Here is a 21887-nt window from a genome sequence, read left to right on the forward strand (position 1 = left end):
TAACAGTATGGGGATGAAGTAGCTGGACGGGCTGTTTACAGATGGGCTATGTACAGGTGCAGTGATCTGTGAGCTGCTCTGACAGCTGGTGCTTAAAGTTAGTGAGGGAGATATGAGTCTCCAGCTTCAGCGATTTTTGCAATTAGTTCCAGTCATTGACAGCAGAGAACTGAAGGAAAGGTGGCCAAATTAGGAATTGGCTTTGGGGGTGACCAGTGAGATATACCTGCTGGAGCTTGTGTTACGGGTGGGTGCTGCTATGTTGACCAGTAAGCTGAGATATGGCAGGGCTTTACCTAGCAGAGACTTATAGATGACCTGGAGCCAGTGGGTTTGGCGACGAATATAAAGTGAGGGGCAGCCAATGAGAGCATACAGGAGGCAGTGATGGGTAGTGTATGATGCTTTGGTGACAAAACTGATGGCACTGTGATAGACTGCATCCAATTTGCTGAGTAGCGTGTTGGAGGCTATTTTTGTAAATGACATTGCCAAAGTCAAGGATTGGCAGGATAGTCAGTTTTACGAGGGTATGTCTGGCAGCTGGAGTGAAGGATGCTTTGTTGCGAAATAGGAAGCCGATTCTAGATTTAATTTAATCCACGCAAGAAGAGTTGAATGTCATTGAAGGTCGTCTGGAGGTTAGTTATTAACACAGTGTCCAACGAAGGGCCAGAAGTATACAGAACGATGTCATCTGCGTAGAGGTGGATCAGAGAATCACCAGCAGCAAGAGCAACTTCATTGATGTATACAGAGAAGAGTCGGCCCGAGAATTGAACCCTGTTGCACCCCCATAGAGACTGCCAGAGGTCCGGACAACAGGACAACAGGACAACAACTCTGTCTGTGAAGTAGTTGGTGAACCAGGCGAGGCAGTCATGTGAGAAACCAAGGCTGTTGAGTCTGCCGATAAGAATGTGGTGATTGACAGAGTCGAAAGCATTGGACAGGTCGATGAATAGTGCTGCACAGTATTGTCTCTAATCGATGGTGGTTATGATATTGTTTAGGACCTTGAGCATGGCTGAGGTGGACCCATGACCAGCTCGGAAACCAGATTGCATAGAGGAGAAGGCATGGTGGGATTCGAAATGGTCGGTAACTTGGCTTTCGAAGACCTTAGAAAGGCAGGGTAGGATGGATATAGGTCTGTAGCAGTTTGGGTCTAGATTGTCTCCCCCTTTAAAGAGGGGGATGACCGCAGCAGCTTTCCAATCTTTTGGGGATCTCAGACGATACAAAAGAGAGGTTGAACATGCTAGTAATAGGGGTTGCAACAATTTCGGTTGATAATTTTAGAAAGAGAGGGTCCAGATTGTCTAGCTCTGCTGGTTTGTAGGGGTCCAGATTTTTCAGCTCTTTCAGAACATCAGCTATCTGGATTTGTGTGAAGGAGAAATGGGGGATGCTTGGGTAGGTTACTGTAGGGGGTGCAGGGCTGTTGACCTTGGTAGGGGTGGCCAGGTGGAAATCATGTCAAGCCGTAGAAAAATGCTTATTGAAATTCTCAATTATTGTGGATTTATCGGTTGTGACAGTGTTTCCAAGCCTCAGTGTAGTGGGCAGCTGGGAGAAGGTGCTCTTATGGACTTTACAGTGTCCCAGAACTTTTTGGAGTTTCTGTTTGAAAAAGCCTTTGTTTTCCTAACTGCCTATTGGTTCCTAACTTCCCTGAAAAGTTGCATTTCGCGGGGGCTATTCGATGCTAATGCCGTACGCTACAGGATATGTTTGTGCTGGTCAAGGGCAGTCAGGTCTGGAGTGAACCAAGGAATATATATGTTCCTGGTTCATGTTTTTGAATGGGGCATGCTTATTTAAGATGGTGAGGAATGCACTTTTAAAGAATAACCAGGCATCTTTTACTGATGGAATGAGGTCAATATCCTTCCAGGATACCCGGGCCAGGTCGATTAGAAAAGCCTGCTCGCTGAAGTGTTTTAGGAAGCGTTTGACAGTGATGAGGGGTGGTCGTTTGACCGCAGATCCATTACGGAAGCAAGCAATGAGGCAGTGATCGCTGAGATCCTGGTTGAAGACAGCAGAGGTGTATTTGGAGGGCAGGTTGGTTAGGATCTATGAGGGTGACTGTGTTTACGGATTTGGGGTTGTAACTGGTAGGTTCATTAATCGATTGTGTGAGATTTAGGTTATCAAGATTAGATTGTAGAATGGCCGGGGTGTTAAGCATGTCCCAGTTTAGGTCACCTAACAGCACAAGCTCTGAAGATAGATGGGGGCAATCAATTCACATATGGTGTCCAGGGCACAGCAGGGGGCTGAGGGGGGTCTATAACAAGCGACAATGGTGAGAGACTTGTTTCTGGAAAGGGGGATTTTTAAAAGCAGAAGCTCAAATTATTTGGACACAGACCTGGATAGTAAGACAGAACTCTGCAGGCTATCTCTGCAGTAGATTGCAACTCCGCCCCCTTTGGCAGTTCTATCATGTCGGAAAATGTTATAGTTAGGGATGGACATTTCTGGGTTTTTGGTGGCCTTCCTAAGCCAGGATTCAGACACGGCTTGGACATCCGGGTTGGCAGAGTGTGCTAAAGCAATGAGTAAAACAAACTTCTAGGCTTCTAATATTAACATAAATGAATCCAAGGCTTTTTCGGTTACAGAAGTAAACAAATGAGAGCGCCTGGGGAATGGGAGCTAGGCACTGCATGGCCTGGATTAACCTCTACATCACCAGAGGAGCAGAGGAGGAGTAGGATAAGGGTACGGCTAAGAGCTACAAGAACTGGTCATCTTGTATATTCGTAACAGAGAGTAAAAGGAGCAGGTTTCTGGGCGAGGTAGAATAGGTTGAAGACATAATGTACAGACAAAGGTATGGTGGGATGTGAATACAGTGGAGGTAAACCTAGGCATTGTGTGATGATAAGAGAGGTATTGTCTCTAGAGACATCAATTAAACCAGGTGAGGTCACCGCATGTGCGGGAGGTGGGACAAGAGGGTTAGCTGAGGCATATTCAGCAGGGCTGGAGGCTCTACAGTGAAATAAGACAATAATCACTAACCAAAACAGCAGTGGACAAGGCATATTGACATTAGGGAGAGGCATGCATAGCCGAGTAATCACAAGGTCCAATGAGTAGCTGGATGGGCTGGAGACACGACGATTCAGACAGCTCGCGGGCCGGGGCAAGCAGGCTAGCAATAGGGCCTTAGAGAGACGTCGTGATGGAAGAAGTCTGTTGTAGCCCCCTCGTACGTGTTACGTCAGCAGACCAGTCGTGATGGATCAGCAGAGGTCCGTGTCGTAAAAGGGTCCAGGCCAATTAACAAAATTCTTGTAGCCCAAGAAGTTGACGGATGGACCACTTCAGCTAACAGTCCGGTATGTTCTAGACAGCTAGAGGGTCGCGGCTAGCAGGCTAGCAGATGGGCATTCAGGGGACGTCGCGACAGAGGGGCCTGTTGAAAAAAAACCTTGGGCGGATTACGTCAGTAGTCCAGTCGTAATGGATCGGCGGGACTCCGTATCGACAATGAAAAGGGTCCAGGCCAATTGGCAATATAAGTATTGTAGCCCAAGGAGTGGCTGATGGACCTCTTCAGCTAGCTAGTTGGTGCTTGCTTCGTGACCGGGACGTTAGCCAGGAGAAGCCAATCAGGATAGCAGCTAGCTAGCTGCGATGATCCAGGTGAAGAGGTTCAGACCTTGCGGTAGGAATCCAGGGATATGGAGAAAAGGAGTCCGTTAAGATCTGGGTTTAATCACCCTGTGCAGACTGGCAGGAGTTGTCCAGGCTAAAGGTTAGCTGATGACTGCTAGCAGTGGCTAGCTGACTACTAGCTAGTAACTCGTTAGCTGGCTAGCTCTGTTGGGGGTTCCGGTTCTGAAGTAAAGAACATAGCAGAACCATACCACAGTGGATGAGACGGGTTGCAGGAGAGTATGTTGAAGTTGCGGTTAAGACAAATATAAAATATATATATAAAGATAAATACACGGGACACAGGATCTGGGGGAACGTAATCATTTCTAACTCTAAAAAGGAAACCAAAAGAAAGGAAAACAGAAGGCTTCTTGCAAATCTTTAAAAAAGCTTCTGTAGGATTTGTGGTTTTGTAGAGACAAAATGTTCCTAGTTAACCTAATATAACAACAAAATTAAAACGCTACGTAATAGTCACATTTCAACAATGATGAATAAGTGTGCACCATGAAAATTACAAGGTGCGATATTTAACACGTGACAGAGGTTGTGGTGAAGTGCACAGAAACCGATGATGTCATCATCTTGGCATTTATACCTGAATCAGAAGTAGATCCATCATGGTCAGGATGTGTGTCATAGACTAAAAATACAATATTCATTATTAGGAAACTTCAATCCCATAATGAAGTCTTTCATATGCTCTCTGGATTGGAGGCGTCTGTCTTTATTAGCCACGAGGGGTTAGGAGGCAGCTTTATTATCAAGCCAAATTAAAAGGATTGCCTGCTTCTATTTGATGAGGACACCATTCTTGGATCAGAATTCTCATAATCACAAACGCCATGTAAAGAAAACGTCTTAGGATTAAAACTCTAGAATTATTTTAATTCAGTGTGGAAGCCATATTGCTTTTGTTACATTTAGCCTGACTCATAACTAACTAGTAATCATATACTTTATGTACTGTACTTTATATCTTATGGTGTGCAAGTAGGACATCTAGGAATAGTATCTTTTATTTCATTAGTATATTTAATTAGGATGTCTAGGTATTTTTTTTAATTTTATTTCACCTTTATTTAACCAGGTAGGCTAGTTGAGAACAAGTTCTCATTTACAACTGCGACCTGGCCAAGATAAAGCATAGCAGTGTGAACAGACAACAACACAGAGTTATATATAGTATAGTACCTTATATTTAATTAATGTATTTAATTAGGACATCTAGGCATAGTACATTATATTTTATTACTATATTTAATTAGGACATCTAGGCATAGTACCTTATATTTAATTAGGATTTCTAGGAATAGTATATTATATTTAATTAATATATATTAATATAATATATTAATAATATATATTAATATATTAATTAATATAAGTACCATCTATAGTATATTTAATTAGAATGTTTAGGTAAAGTACCTTGTAAGGTATATTTAATTAGAATGTTTAGGTAAAGTACCATCTATAGTATATTTAATTAGAATGTTTAGGTCAAGTACCATCTATAGTATATTTAATTAGAATGTTTAGGTAAAGTACCTTGTACAGTATATTTAATTAGAATGTTTAGGTAAAGTACCATCTATAGTATATTTAATGCACTTAACTTTCTGTTCTGACATTAAGTAAACCCTGTCTTAAAATCTTTTACAAGAAACCATCAAACCAGACCTTTACCTTCCTGTAGAAGTGCACAGTAACTGTACAGACAACATCTATATAATATTTATTACTCACTGTCATGGTATTGTTGTTAAGGCCTCTCCCTGCATTGTTACCTTGGTTGCTAGAAAGAGCTGACAAGCAGCAGTGCAGGAGAATAAGAACCTCTGCCGTCCAAAGCACATTTTTTGGCTCTCAATAAATCATCTGTCATTGTGGCCCCACACATAATGAGCAATAAAGTTTCCTCGCGGACCGAATGAAGACTGTCATGAAGAAGAAGAAAAACAGAGGCTGCGTCCTCTTTCTCCAGAGTTCCATAAAATATCTGCCTCCTCTTGCATTTTTCAAACACTATTTTCAAATTTGTTGAATAAACAGTATAATGAATTGATTGTGTCACCAAACACCAAAGAAACAGAGTGTTGCTGAGACATTATGGATTGTTTTTGTTAGGGAGCAAAAAGAATCACACCTTACAGGGAGGTCAGAATCACACCTTACAGGGAGGTCAGAATCACACCTTACAGGGAGGTCAGAATCACACCTTACAGGGAGGTCAGAATCACACCTTACAGGGAGGTCAGAATCATACCTACAGTGAGGTCAGAATCAGACAGGGAGGTCAGAATCAGACCTTACAGGGAGGTCAGAATCAGATCTTACAGGGAGGTCAGAATCACACCTTACAGGGGGGTCAGAATCAGACAGGGAGGTCAGAATCAGATCTTACAAGGAGGTCAGAATCACACCTTACAGGGAGGTCAGAATCACACCTTACAGGGAGGTCAGAATCACACCTTACAGGGAGGTCAGAATCACACCTTACAGGGATGTCAGAATCACACCTTACAGGGAGGTCAGAATCACACCTTACAGGGAGGTCAGAATCACACCTTACAGGGAGGTCAGAATCACACCTTACAGGGAGGTCAGAATCACACCTTACAGGGAGGTCAGAATCACACCTTACAGGGATGTCAGAATCACACCTTACAGGGAGGTCAGAATCACACCTTACAGGGAGGTCAGAATCACACCTTACAGGGAGGTCAGAATCACACCTTACAGGGAGGACAGAATCACACCTTACAGGGAGGTCAGAATCAGACTCAGGTAGGTGTTCGTCATTGTCTCTGATTGGGAACCATATTTAGGTAGCCTGTTTGGTGTTGGGTTTTGTGGGTGATTGTCCTTATGTCCTTGTTCTGTCTGTGTTACTTAGCACCAGAATTAGGCTGTTTCGGTTTTCGTGTTACGTTTATTGTTTTTTGTATTTGATTCGTGTTTACTTTGTTTCATTAAACATGGATCGCAATAGCCACGCCGCATTTTGGTCTGACTCTCTTTCACCTAAGGAAAACCGTTACAGAATCACCCACCACAACAGGACCAAGCGGCGTGGTAACGGGCAACAGCAACGCAAAGAGGAATGGACATGGGAGTACGGTTTGGACTGCAAGAGTCTGGACTATACTTCTTGGGAGGAGATAGACAGGTGGGCGGTCGACCCAGGGAGAGTGCCGGAGCCCGCCTGGGATTCGATGGAGCAGTGCGCGGAAGGTTATCGGAGAATGGAGTTGGCGAAGCAAGCATGGCGGCGCGGACGGAAGCCCGAGAGTCAGCCCCAAAAATGTCTCTCACAGGGAGTATGGCTATGCCAGGTAGGAGACCTGCGCAAACTCAATGTGCTTACCGGGGGGCTAGAGAGACCGGACAGGCACCGTGTTATGCTGTGAAGCGCACGGTGTCCCCCATGCGGGTGCATAGCCCGGTGCGGTACATTCCAGCTCCGCGTATCGGCCGGGCTAGAGTGAGCATTGAGCCAAGTGCCATGAAGCCTGGTCTCCAGTGCGTCTCCTTGGGCCGGCTTACATGGCACCAGCCTTGCGCACGGTGTCCCCGGTTCGCCTGCATAGCCCAGTGCGGGCTATTCCACCTCGCCGCACTGGCAGGGCGACCGGGACCATTCAACCGGGTAAGGTTGGGCAGGCTCGGTGCTTAAGAGTTCCAGTGCGCCTGCACGGTCCGGTCTATCCACTACCACCTCCACACCCCAGCTCTCCGGTACCAGCTCCCCGCACCAGGCTTCCTGTGCGTGTCCTCGGCCCAGTACCATCAGTGCCAGCACCACGCATCAGGCCTACATTGCGCCTCGCCTGTCCAGCGCTGCCGGAGTCTCCCTCCTCTCCAGCGCTGCTGGAGTCTCCCGCTTCCCCAGCGCAGCCGGAGTCTCCCGCCTGTTCGGCGCTACGAGAGCTACTCAGTCCAGCGCTGCCAGAGCCTTCCTCGCCAGCGCCATCTGAGCTTCCCGTCTGCCCAGCGCCATCTGAGCTTCCCGTCTGCCCAGCGCCTCCTGAGCCACCCGTCTGCCCAGCGCCGCCTGAGCCACCCGTCTGCCCAGCGCCGCCTGAGCCACCCGTCTGCCCAGCGCCGCCTGAGCCACCCGTCTGCCCAGCGCCGCCTGAGCCACCCGTCTGCCCAGCGCCGCCTGAGCCACCCGTCTGCCCAGCGCCGCCAGTGCCGCCAGTCTGCCAGGAGCCGCAGTGCTGCCAGTCTGCCAGTGCCGCCAGTCTGCCAGGGGCCGCCAGTGCCGCCAGTCTGCCAGTGCCGCCAGTCTGCCAGGGGCCGCCAGTGCCGCCAGTCGGCCAGGGGCCGCCAGTGCCGCCAGTCAGCCAGGGGCCGCCATTGCCGCCAGTCAGCCAGGGGCCGCCAGTGCCGCCAGTCAGCCAGGGGCCGCAGTGCCGCCAGTCTACCAGTGCCGCCAGTCTGCCAGGGGCCGCCAGTCTACCAGTGCCGCCAGTCTGCCAGGGGCCGCCAGTGCCGTCAGTCTGCCAGGGGCCGCCAGTGCCGCCAGTCAGCCAGGGGCCGCCAGTGCCGCCAGTCAGCCAGGGGCCGCCAGTGCCGCCAGTCAGCCAGGGGCCGCCAGTCAGCCAGGGGCTGCCAGTGCCGCCAGTCAGCCAGCGGCCGCCAGTGCCGCCAGTCAGCCAGGGGCCTCCAGAGCCCCTCAGCCCAGAGGCGCCAGAGCCCCTCAGCCCAGAGGTGCCAGAGCCCCTCTGTCCCGAGCAGCCGCCCCTCTGTCCAGAGCTGCCGCCCCTCTGTCCCGAGCTGCCGCCCCTCTGTCCCGAGCTGCCGCCCCTCTGTCCCGAGCTGCCGCCCCTCTGTCCCGAGCTGCCGCCCCTCTGTCCCGAGCTGCCGCCCCGCAGCAACAAATGGTAGCACAACAACATGCCAGCAACACAACATGAAGGGCACAACAACATGGTAGCACGACAACATGGCAGCAACACAACATGGTAGCACAACAACATTGCAGCTACGCAACATGGCAGCAACACATGACAACACAGCATGGTAGCAACATCACATGACAACAACATGGTAGCAACACAACATGGCAGCAGCCCAACATGGTAGCAGCACAAAACATGATACAAACATTTTTGGGCACAGACAACAGCACAAAGGACAAGAAGGTAGAGACAACAACATACCCAAATTTTATGTTACCAGGTCAAGGCTTCCAAAATGGCGGGCAGTCAAAACAGGCTTGTCAGAGATTGTTAGTGCATTAACTTGACACATGAACATAGATTGGGTAGGGGCAGTAACACCTGGGTAGAGACAATAAAGAAATGACTCTGTAAAACACACCTGAGACTCTCTCACCTCTCAATAAGAGTCTGTAGAACTGTCAACATCTACAATCATCCTCAGTCTAGACCTGAGACTCTCTCACCTCTCAATAAGAGTCTGTAGAACTGTCAACATCTACAATCATCCTCAGTCTAGACCTGAGACTCTCTCACCTCTCAATAAGAGTCTGTAGAACTGTCAACAACTACACTCATCCTCAGTCTAGACCTGAGACTCTCTCACCTCCCAATAAGAGTCTGTAGAACTGTCAACATCTCCACTCATCCTCAGTCTAGACCTGAGAGTTTCTCACCTCTCAATAAGAGTCTGTAGAACTGTCAACATCTCCACTCATCCTCAGTCTAGACAAGGTGCATCAGTCGTAGAGTCAACAGGACATTGTTGGAGAACATAACATTACTGTTGGGTTAGACCCTGTTGGAGTTTAACCAATACGTACGTATTCCTCTTTGCTCTCTTCACCCAGAAGCTTACAGTGAGGAAAGAACCTGAGACAATGACAACGAGACAATGAAGAGATCAGCATGTTGTCTGGGATTGGGTGACCCACCGACAAATGATAAATGATAATTGTTGAAGCCTGGTTTCCAACATGAAGACAATCCACATGCTCCTGACGCTCGAACGTATCCCATGTATTCTGAAGAAGAGAATGACAAGTAACTTTGCTAATAAATGCTGACCCAGATAAGATAATTTCCTGACAGGAACAGTCGAGGGCTGGTTGGACACTCATATTCTTTCTGGATCATGGACTGTGTCTGAAACGGCTCCCTTATATAGTGCATATGTCTCTGGTCGAAAGTAGTGCACTCTATAAGGAATAGGGAGCCATTTTGGACACGACCATGCAGTCCCATGACATAGCCCCCCCCCCATCCACTCCACTCCTCAACACCCCACCCCCCTTCTGTCAAGAGAGTCAGGAGGCTTTCCATGGAAACTGTGAAGCCATCCTCTCATATCCTCTGGTCTTACAATATGGTACAAAGGTAGGCTGAACTAATGGCCTATATTGTAATTACTATACTGTGATAGTTCTTGTTACATGGTTTAAGGTCACTGTCAAGGTCAGCTAGTGACACAGAGGTACTTGTAAGTGTACCCAGGAATACAGACGGTTAACTACATCCTATAGTCAGGAAATATAACCTCTAATCCAACAGAATTCCTCAATTCAAAAGACCATTTAGTCTTATGATGCAATTAATGTAGAAAACGTTTGAGGGGACTTTGCTTTAGGTAATTCTGCCCTGCGTGACACATGAAAACAAACCAAAACAGCCAGGCAGTCAATCCACTTTGTTTTGACCAGACACATAATGAGTCTTCAGGGACATGCTAAGGGGGAAATAGCTAATGATTCATGCCATACTGTTATACCATTCTGCATGTTACAAGGTTGCATACGTCAACTGTTCCACATAAAGAATGGCTCAAGGAAAGGCTGCTGAAGGAGGGTTGGTACCAGTAATGATTGCTGCTGAAGGAGGGTTGGTACCAGTAATGACTGCTGCTGAAGGAGGGTTGGTATCAGTAATGACTGCTGCTGAAGGAGAGTTGGTATCAGTAATGACTAATGCTGAAGGAGAGTTGGTATCAGTAATGACTGCTGCTGAAGGAGAGTTGGTATCAGTAATGACTAATGCTGAAGGAGAGTTGGTACCAGTAATGACTGCTGCTGAAGTAGGGTTGGTATCAGTAATGACTGCTGCTGAAGGAGGGTTGGTATCAGTAATGACTGCTGCTGAAGGAGGGTTGGTACCAGTAATGACTGCTGCTGAAGGAGGGTTGGTATCAGTAATTACTGCTGCTGAAGAAGGGTTGGTGGTACCAGTAATGACTGCTGCTGAAGGAGGATTGGTAACAGTAATGACTGCTGCTGAAGGAGGGTTGGTGTTATCAGTAATGACTGAGGCAGAGAGAGGCAGAATATAGAGGCAGAGAGAGGTAGCTGATAGAAGTAGAGACAGTGAGATGTAGTTGATTGAGGTAGACACAGTGCTGAAGGAGGGTTGGTGGTATCAGTAATGACTGCTGCTGAAGGAGGGTTGGTATCAGTAATGACTGCTGCTGAAGGAGGGTTGGTAACAGTAATGAACCACAGATGCTGCTGTAGCCGATGCATGGACCCCAACGTTGGGGCCTTTACTTTCAGCCTCCTTTCAACACACGACCCCCACATGAGGGAGAAGGTCTTCTACTCATCATGAAGGATGAATCTCCGGTGTGAGGACCAGAGGGAGCCAGTTTAAAACACATACCATATGCAGTTGGGAAAGAGCTCATTTATCAGCTTGGAAATACAGTTTTCTTGCTATCCCTTCCATGCCTCCTATCCTCTCCACTCACTCCCCGAGAGCACAATCGCCTCCTAACTGTGTGATTTGACAGGTTTCAAGAGGCAGAAATGTAATCTCAAGTGCTGCCTGGTGTCTGGTCCGGTGTGAATCTCGCTGTGGTAGGGAAGGGACAGGAAGGTGAATCATGTAAAGGTAATGAGGGAATGCACTAGAACTACTAGGTTCTAATGAGATCCTGTATTAAGGGACAGGAGCAGGGAGAAATGGAGACGGATAAGTACCTACTATGAGAAGACGATTGTTTGCAATGTTCCCGCCATGGGAAAATGGATCCGAGCCAAACCTGGACAATTTGTTTGGCGCGTCAGAAATAATGTGGAAGGTTGACAATCTACAACGGGCATATGGTGCAACCCTGGCCATTTGTTATTGCTAATGACCTAATCGTTCTCCTGGCAGAAATACAAAATTAAGAGCGCTTTACGTCATTTACCAAAACCTCTGAAATAATTCAAAAGAATATGATGAGGGGCCAATGCAAGCATGTGAGGGAAAAAAGCTTTGCCTGACAAATGTCTTGGTAGGTGTCTAACGATTTGTCTATTTCGCCAAGCAACTGTCTCTTTATCCCGAACAGCAGGTGCTCTAATCATGTTCAGCGGTCCACTGCATTTATCCTCTGAATGAAAAGGTCCTATGCATCGTGTGTGTGTATCTTTTAGGTGATGGCGGCAGCAACTCTACTATAGGTTTAATCCAGGTGTCAGCAACTCAACACGTTGAAATAGCAGACAAAACTCTTACTCAACCCTATATTGATTCATACAGGATCTATTAAGCTAATCTAACATGCGTATTATTTAAGTGCTAAAACTAGTCTTAAATAGCAACATGACTGCAGTTTCTAAGGATCGGCAGTAAGATTAGCACACTGAGAAAACTTGCTTTACAAAATGTCAGGTAAAGTCATGTTATTGTAGTGTGCAAAGTCACTCTTTCAAAATACACCTTTGAATCTTAAAAAATGTATCTACCGGCAAAACAATGAATAACTGAAGATGAGACAATGCATGCTACTCTATACATCACCAATACATGCTGCTCTGTACATCACCAATACATGCTACTCTATACATCATCAATACATGCTGCTCTGTACATCACCAATACATGATGCTCTGTACATCACCAATACATGCTGCTCTGTACATCACCAATACATGCTGCTCTGTACATCACCAATACATCACCAATACATGCTGCTCTGTACATCACCAATACATCACCAATACATCACCAATACATGCTGCTCTGTACATCACCAATACATGCTGCTCTGTACATCACCAATACATGCTGCTCTGTACATCACCAATACATCACCAATACATGCTGCTCTGTACATCACCAATACATCACCAATACATGCTGCTCTGTACATCACCAATACATGCTGCTCTGTACATCACCAATACATGCTGCTCTGTACATCACCAATACATGCTGCTCTGTACATCACCAATACATGCTGCTCTGTACATCACCAATACATGCTGCTCTGTACATCACCAATACATGCTTCTCTGTACATCACCAATACATCACCAATACATGCTGCTCTGTACATCACCAATACATGCTGCTCTGTACATCACCAATACATGCTGCTCTGTACATCACCAATACATGCTGCTCTATACATCACCAATACATCACCAATACATCACCAATACATCACCAATACATGCTACTCTGTACATCACCAATACATGCTGCTCTGTACATCACCAATACATCACCAATACATCACCAATACATGCTACTCTATACATCATCAATACATACTGCTCTGTACATCACCAATACATGCTGCTCTGTACATCACCAATACATCACCAATACATGCTGCTCTGTACATCACCAATACATCACCAATACATGCTGCTCTGTACATCACCAATACATGCTGCTCTGTACATCACCAATACATCACCAATACATGCTGCTCTGTACATCACCAATACATGCTGCTCTGTACATCACCAATACATCACCAATACATGCTGCTCTGTACATCACCAATACATGCTGCTCTGTACATCACCAATACATCACCAATACATCACCAATACATGCTACTCTATACATCACCAATACATCACCAATACATCACCAATACATGCTGCTCTGTACATCACCAATACATGCTACTCTATACATCACCAATACATGCTGCTCTGTATATCACCAATACATGCTGCTCTGTACATGCTGCTCTGTACATCACCAATACATGCTGCTCTGTACATCACCAATACATGCTGCTCTGTACATCACCAATACATGCTGCTCTGTACATCACCAATACATGCTGCTCTGTACATCACCAATACATGCTGCTCTGTACATCACCAATACATCACCAATACATCACCAATACATGCTGCTCTGTACATCACCAATACATGCTGCTCTGTACATCACCAATACATGCTGCTCTGTACATCACCAATACATGCTGCTCTGTACATCACCAATACATGCTGCTCTGTACATCACCAATACATCACCAATACATCACCAATACATGCTGCTCTGTACATCACCAATACAAATTATATGGCTGTGAGAGCATAGGGAATTGTGCTGAATTTAACTTGGCATGTGTCCCAAATGGCACCCTCTTGCCTTTATAGTGTGCTACCCCATAGGCCCTGTTCAAATGTAGTCCACTATGAAGGGAGTAGGGTTTCATTTTTGAATGACTAACTTAGTCTGACCTTGAGTTGGGGTTTAGAGGAGGCAGGCCTTGATGGAGTGTGGAGCCACCTCATAATTTACTGCCCTTATCCCAATTAAAGAACTGTAAAAACATTCAAATTAATGCAGTCTTAACTTCTGGAGCAGGCCCTACTTTTCTTAATTAGTGCATAATTATTCCGATTTTGATATCCGCTGAAAACGATCACATGGAAATTATTTCAGGCTCTGTAACAATAGCTCTTGTATGATATATAAATATATATATATATATATACTCTTCTGCTAAGATCTGTATTAACATGTGGAAGTAATTAACTAGTAATTACATTGGAAGTACAACGACCATTAGGAAGTTTGATAGCCTCTGGTCTGTCACTCAGGCCAGAAAGTTCAGCCGTCTGTGAAAAATGATGGTCATGAAGAAGCTCGGATAGTAAACTAACAAGACATTGTAGCTCAGACAGGACATTAACACGTCATTGTAGCTCAGACAGGACACAGACAGGACACTAACAAGACATTGTAGCTCAGACAGGACATTAACACGTCATTGTAGCTCAGACAGGACACTAACAAGACATTGTAGCTCAGACACGACATTAACAAGACATTGTAGCTCAGACACGACACTACCAAGACATTGTAGCTCAGACACAACACTAACAAGACATTGTAGCTCAGACACGACACTAACAAGACATTGTAGCTCAGACAGGACACTACCACGGCATTGTAGCTCAGACACGACACTAACAAGACATTGTATCTCAGACAGGACACTAACAAGACATTGTAGCTCAGACAGGACATTAACACGTCATTGTATCTCAGACAGGACACTACCACGGCATTGTAGCTCAGACAGGACATTAACACGTCATTGTATCTCAGACAGGACACTACCACGGCATTGTAGCTCAGACACGACATTAACACGTCATTGTATCTCAGACAGGACACTACCACGGCATTGTAGCTCAGACACGACACTAACAAGACATTGTATCTCATACAGGACACTAACAAGACATTGTAGCTCAGACAGGACATTAACACGTCATTGTATCTCAGACAGGACACTACCACGGCATTGTAGCTCAGACACGACACTAACAAGACATTGTATCTCAGACAGGACACTAACAAGACATTGTAGCTCATACAGGACACTAACAAGACATTGTATCTCAGACAGGACACTAACAAGACATTGTATCTCAGACAGGACACTAACAAGACATTGTATCTCAGACAGGACACTAACAAGACATTGTAGCTCAGACAGGACACTAACAAGACATTGTAGCTCATACAGGACACTAACAAGACATTGTAGCTCAGACAGGACACTAACACGACATTGTAGCTCTGACAGGACACAGACAGGACACTACCATGGCATTGTAGCTCAGACAGGACACTACCACAACATTGTATATCAGACAGGACACTACCACAACATTGTAGCTCAGACAGGACACTACCACAACATTGTATCTCAGACAGGACACTAACAAGACGTTGTATCTCAGACAGGACACTAACCCGTCATTGTATCTCAGACAGGACACTACCAAGACATTGTAGCTCTGACAGGACACTAACAAGACATTGTAGCTCAGACAGGACACAGACAGGTCACTACCACAACATTGTAGCTCAGACAGGACACAGACAGGACACTACCACAACATTGTAGCTAAGACAAGACACTACCACAACATTGTAGCTCAGACAGGACACTACCACAACATTGTAGCTCAGACAGGACACTACCACAACATTGTATATCAGACAGGACACTACCACAACATTGTAGCTCAGACAGGACACTACCACAACATTGTATCTCAGACAGGACACTAACAAGACTTTGTATCTCAGACAGGACACTAACCCGTCATTGTATCTCAGACAGGACACTACCACAACATTGTATCTCAGACAGGACACTAACAAGACATTGTATCTCAGACAGGACACTAACACATCATTGTATCTCAGACAGGACAATAACACAACATTGTATCTCAGACAGGACACAGACAGGACACTAACAAGACATTGTATCTCAGACAGGACAATAACACATCATTGTATCTCAAGACAGGACACTAACAAGACATTGTATCTCAGACAGGACACTAACAAGACATTGTATCTCAGACAGGACACTAACAAGACATTGTATCTCAGACAGGACACTAACAAGACATTGTAGCTCAGACAGGACACTAACAAGACATTGTAGCTCATACAGGACACTAACAAGACATTGTAGCTCAGACAGGACACTAACACGACATTGTAGCTCTGACAGGACACAGACAGGACACTACCATGGCATTGTAGCTCAGACAGGACACTACCACAACATTGTATATCAGACAGGACACTACCACAACATTGTAGCTCAGACAGGACACTACCACAACATTGTATCTCAGACAGGACACTAACAAGACGTTGTATCTCAGACAGGACACTAACCCGTCATTGTATCTCAGACAGGACACTACCAAGACATTGTAGCTCTGACAGGACACTAACAAGACATTGTAGCTCAGACAGGACACAGACAGGTCACTACCACAACATTGTAGCTCAGACAGGACACAGACAGGACACTACCACAACATTGTAGCTAAGACAAGACACTACCACAACATTGTAGCTCAGACAGGACACTACCACAACATTGTAGCTCAGACAGGACACTACCACAACATTGTATATCAGACAGGACACTACCACAACATTGTAGCTCAGACAGGACACTACCACAACATTGTATCTCAGACAGGACACTAACAAGACTTTGTATCTCAGACAGGACACTAACCCGTCATTGTATCTCAGACAGGACACTACCACAACATTGTATCTCAGACAGGACACTAACAAGACATTGTATCTCAGACAGGACACTAACACATCATTGTATCTCAGACAGGACAATAACACAACATTGTATCTCAGACAGGACACAGACACGACACTAACAAGACATTGTATCTCAGACAGGACACTAACGAGACATTATATCTCAGACAGGACACTAACACATCATTGTATCTCAGACAGGACAATAACACAACATTGTATCTCAGACAGGACACAGACAGGACACTAACAAGACATTGTATCTCAGACAGGACAATAACACATCATTGTATCTCAAGACAGGACACTAACAAGACATTGTATCTCAGACAGGACAATAACACAACATTGTATCTCAGACAGGACACAGACAGGACACTAACAAGACATTGTATCTCAGACAGGACACTAACAAGACATTGTATCTCAGACAGGACAATAACACATCATTGTATCCACTATTGACAAGGTGGAAAATACAGATCTTATTGACATCATTGGTCAGCTATAATAAATATATATATATATTTTTAAAACATCTTCAGTTTATCATCTATTTCCTCTGAACCACAACTGTTAATTTAAATATTTACTTGAATTGTGCCAGAATAGTGTTACATTTCCTGTTTTTAGGGAGTAGTGGGACCTTTGGTTGTGTTAAACAGTAACACAGGACTTCTTGGTTGTTTTGAGGGATGTACGGATGACTTAATATTAGATAGATTGTACGAAAAGGAAAGATAAACAGTCTTTGCATATCAAGATAAAGTCATCGAAGCTGGCTGGGGGAGAGACAGCCTACACCGGGCTAAGAATATGACTCCCTAATGTAAAGCATTGTTTTTTCCTCTTAACCTTTTACTGGATAGTACATGGGGATTAAGGGACGATTTAGTTAGCGAGCCATATCCTCTCTATTTGAAGGAACTCCTCTCTCCTGTGGAAAGGGGAAGTGTATCCTGCATATCCTGCAGTGTGAGTGTCACGACTTCCGCCGAGGTTGGCTCTCCTGCCCGTTCAGGCGGTGCTCGGCGGTCGTCGTCACCGTCCTACTAGCCACTACCGATCCCTTTTCGTGTATCTGTTGGTTTTGTCTGATTGGTTTCACCTGTGTGTTGTTTAGTTAATTAGTGTCTGTATATAATGTAGGTTGTCCCACCCTTGTTTTGTGCGGGATTGTTTATTTTGTCATTCATTTTCGTCTGTCGGTGTTATTGTGTTTCTTATTCTCCGGTTAGTCTGTTATCCTGTGTTGGATAATTTCACCCTGTGTGTGTTTGGGTTGACCGTGTTTGTTTTCTTCACCGGAGAATAAACTTTATATCGCTATCTGCTCTCTGCGCCTGATTCCACCCACCTTGATTAGACGTGACAGTGAGACACTGTATCCTGCAGTGTGAGACACTGTATCCTGCAGTGTGAGACACTGTATCCTGCAGTGTGAGACCAGAGCTGGAGGCCCGAGTACACGGACAGAGCACGGACAGAACACGGACAGTACACAGACAGAACACGGACAGAACACGGACAGTACACGGACAGAACACGGACAGAACACGGACAGAACACGGACAGTACACGGACAGTACACGGACAGAACACGGACAGAACACGGACAGAACACGGACAGAACACGGAAAGAACACGGAAAGAACACGGACAGAACACGGACAGAACACGGACAGAGCACGGACAGAACACGGACAGTACACAGACAGAACACGGACAGTACACGGACAGTACACGGACAGAACACGGACAGTACACGGACAGAACACGGACAGAACACGGACAGATAATTCCGCCACAGCTGCCCTTTCAACTCCTGACCCCATCCACTTGCAGGGTCAACAAATTAGTGCTCTGGATGTGTTGACCGAGGGAATATAATGTCTTTCCTCTGACTCAACTGTTTACCGAGACACTTTTAATGAGGCTATGTCATGTGGCCAGAGAGAAATTATTTTATCTGCGGTGAGCTAATACAGAAACAATATTTATAAAACCACCAATCAAAACATGAGAATATATAATTAGGAATAGTTTGAATGGGAAACAACGAATAGTGAATCCGGTCAAAGTAATGTTTTGCTTTGGTTCCAGACAAAATCTGAGAAAATATGTTTATAACTCGGAAATAAGATACGCGGGAAAAATCAGGCGATAAAGATGATACGTGTTTCACAATCATGTTTCCGACTTCAGATCTCATAGGAACGAATCCACTTTACGTAAATCAGGTATTGATGTCAATGCGATATTTTCGAGTTTCGGATAAATACTTGCGGAGAATGGCGTAACATTCAACATCACTCCGTCAAGGAAAATAAAATATTATTTCCAACAAAGATATCTACGTATATTTCAGGATGTTGTGTATTCCTGGAAATAATCCGAATTGATGTAATCATAAAAGTGTTGAAAACACAGCTTAACTATCTTGGCACAACTTACCCCACAGGTATATAAAATAATAAAAATGGTTTATTACATTTCTGTAGCACTTTTCATAACATTGGAAAAGCGCTCAAAAAATAAAAATAAAAATAATTACAGGTACGTAATCATTTGTAGCCTAGCTATAGTTAGAGTAGCCTAGCTGTAGTTACAGTAGCCTAGCTATAGTTAGAGTAGCATAGCTATATTTACAGTAGCCTAGCTATAGTTACAGTAGCCTAGCTATAGTTACAGTAGCCTTCCTATATGTACAGTAGCATAGCTATAGTTTGAGTAGCATAGCTATAGTTTGAGTAGCATAGCTATATTTACAGTAGCCTAGTTATAGTTAGCGTAGCCTAGCCATAGTTAGAGTAGCCTTCCTATATTTACAGTAGCATAGCTATAGTTTGAGTAGCATAGCTATAGTTTGAGTAGCATAGCTATATTTACAGTAAGCTAGCTATAGTTAGAGTAGCCTAGTCATAGTTAGAGTAGCCTTGCTATATGTACAGTAGCATAGCTATAGTTTGAGTAGCATAGCTATATTTACAGTAGCATAGCTATAGTTGGAGTATCCTATCCAATCAAAAAAGCCCTCCAAAATAAAAAACAACTAAACAAATAATGATACATAATCATTTGTAGACTAGCTATATTTAGAGTAGCCTAGCTATATTTAGAGTAGACTAGCTATATTTAGAGTAGCCTAGCTATATTTAGAGTAGACTAGCTATATTTAGAGCAGCCTAGCTATATTTAGAGTAGCCTAGCTATATTTAGAGTAGCCTAGCTATATTTAGAGTAGCCTAGCTATATTTAGAGCAGCCTAGCTATATTTAGAGTAGCCTAGCTATATTTAGAGCAGCCTAGCTATATTTAGAGTAGCCTAGCTATATTTAGAGTAGCCTAGCTATATTTAGAGCAGCCTAGCTATATTTAGAGTAGCCTAGCTATATTTAGAGTAGCCTAGCTATATTTAGAGCAGCCTAGCTATATTTAGAGTAGCCTAGCTATATTTAGAGTAGCCTAGCTATATTTAGAGCAGCCTAGCTATATTTAGAGCAGCCTAGCTATATTTAGAGTAGCCTAGCTATATTTAGAGCAGCCTAGCTATATTTAGAGTAGCATACTCTGAATAGAGTTAGGCTACTCTAACTATGGTTATGCTACTCAAACTATAGCTAGGCTACTCTAACTATAGCTGGACAACTCTAACTATTACTAGACTACTCTAAATATAGCTAGGCTTCTCTAACATTAGCTAGACTACTCTAAATAAAACAATGCTATTCTAAATATAGCTAGACTACTCTAACTTTGGCTGGACAACTCTAAATATAGCTAGATTACTCTTACTATAGCTAGACTACACTAAATATAGCTAAACTACTCTAAATCTAGCTAGGCTACTCTACATATAGCTGGGCTATATGTGGAACCTGTAGGACAGTATGCAAGTGTGTGTGCATGGACTGTGCAGATGTATTTCTCACATGTGCAACACGTAGTATTTGTTTTACAGTCCTTCTTTGGGGGGCAGAATTGGCATCTCCTCCTCTTGTCTTCCCCAGCTGCAGCCTCAGTTGGATCAGGACACGATTCAGCCCCGTTAACAGCTTTCACAAGCGCTGCAGAGGCTGCTGTGTGGGGGAGATGCTCCCTTCTTTGAATGTTTGGGACTACAAGTGCCTTTCCCAGCTGTTCCAGGACCACCCTCCTCTTGTTCCACTTATCAGGCATCCAGGTAGGGTTGATCTTGTTCCATATCGCGAAGGCATTGTATGATGACACATCAATGATGTTATAGAAGATGACCAGGGGCCAGCGGGGAGTCATCCTCCTGCAGCTGTAAGTTCCAATCACCTTGTCCAGGTTGTCCATGCCTCCTTTGTTGTGGTTGTAGTCCAGGATGATGGCTGGCTTCCTGTCCTCATGATCACTAATATCAGACGTTTTGTGCAGTGTCCTCAGGAGGACCACATTCTTGTTCCTCTTTGGGAGGTAAGAAACTTGAGTGATGGTGGGAGTGAAGGAAAACCTTGATGAGAAGGTCTCTCTCCCCCTTGTTGCGAGGAATGGTTGCAGCCATGTTGATCTTCCTCTTCAGGTGCTGCTGGCTGAGTTCATAAAAGGTGAAGAATTAGTCACACGTGACATTGTACCCACTCAGTCCATCTGTCACATCAAGCACAACCTGCATCCCCTGGTTCTTCCCCGGGCTCCACTAGTCGGCTTCCCAGTGTAGACTTGTATCTTCCAGGCATAGCTGGATTGTGCGTCACAGGCCACCTAATATTTTGATGCCACACTTTGCTGGCTGGCTGGGCATATACTGTTGGAAAGGACATCAACCGTTTGACAAAAGAGATCAGTAGTTCGTATCGCTCCACCCACTTCTCCCAGACCTCTCTTATGGCTCCACCCACTTCTCCCAGACCTCTCTTATGGCTCCACCCACTTCTCCCAGACCTCTCTTATGGCTCCACCCACGTC

This window comes from Oncorhynchus kisutch, unplaced genomic scaffold, assembly GCF_002021735.2.
Source record: "Oncorhynchus kisutch isolate 150728-3 unplaced genomic scaffold, Okis_V2 Okis04b-Okis11a_hom, whole genome shotgun sequence".
NCBI classification, from domain to species: domain Eukaryota; kingdom Metazoa; phylum Chordata; class Actinopteri; order Salmoniformes; family Salmonidae; genus Oncorhynchus; species Oncorhynchus kisutch.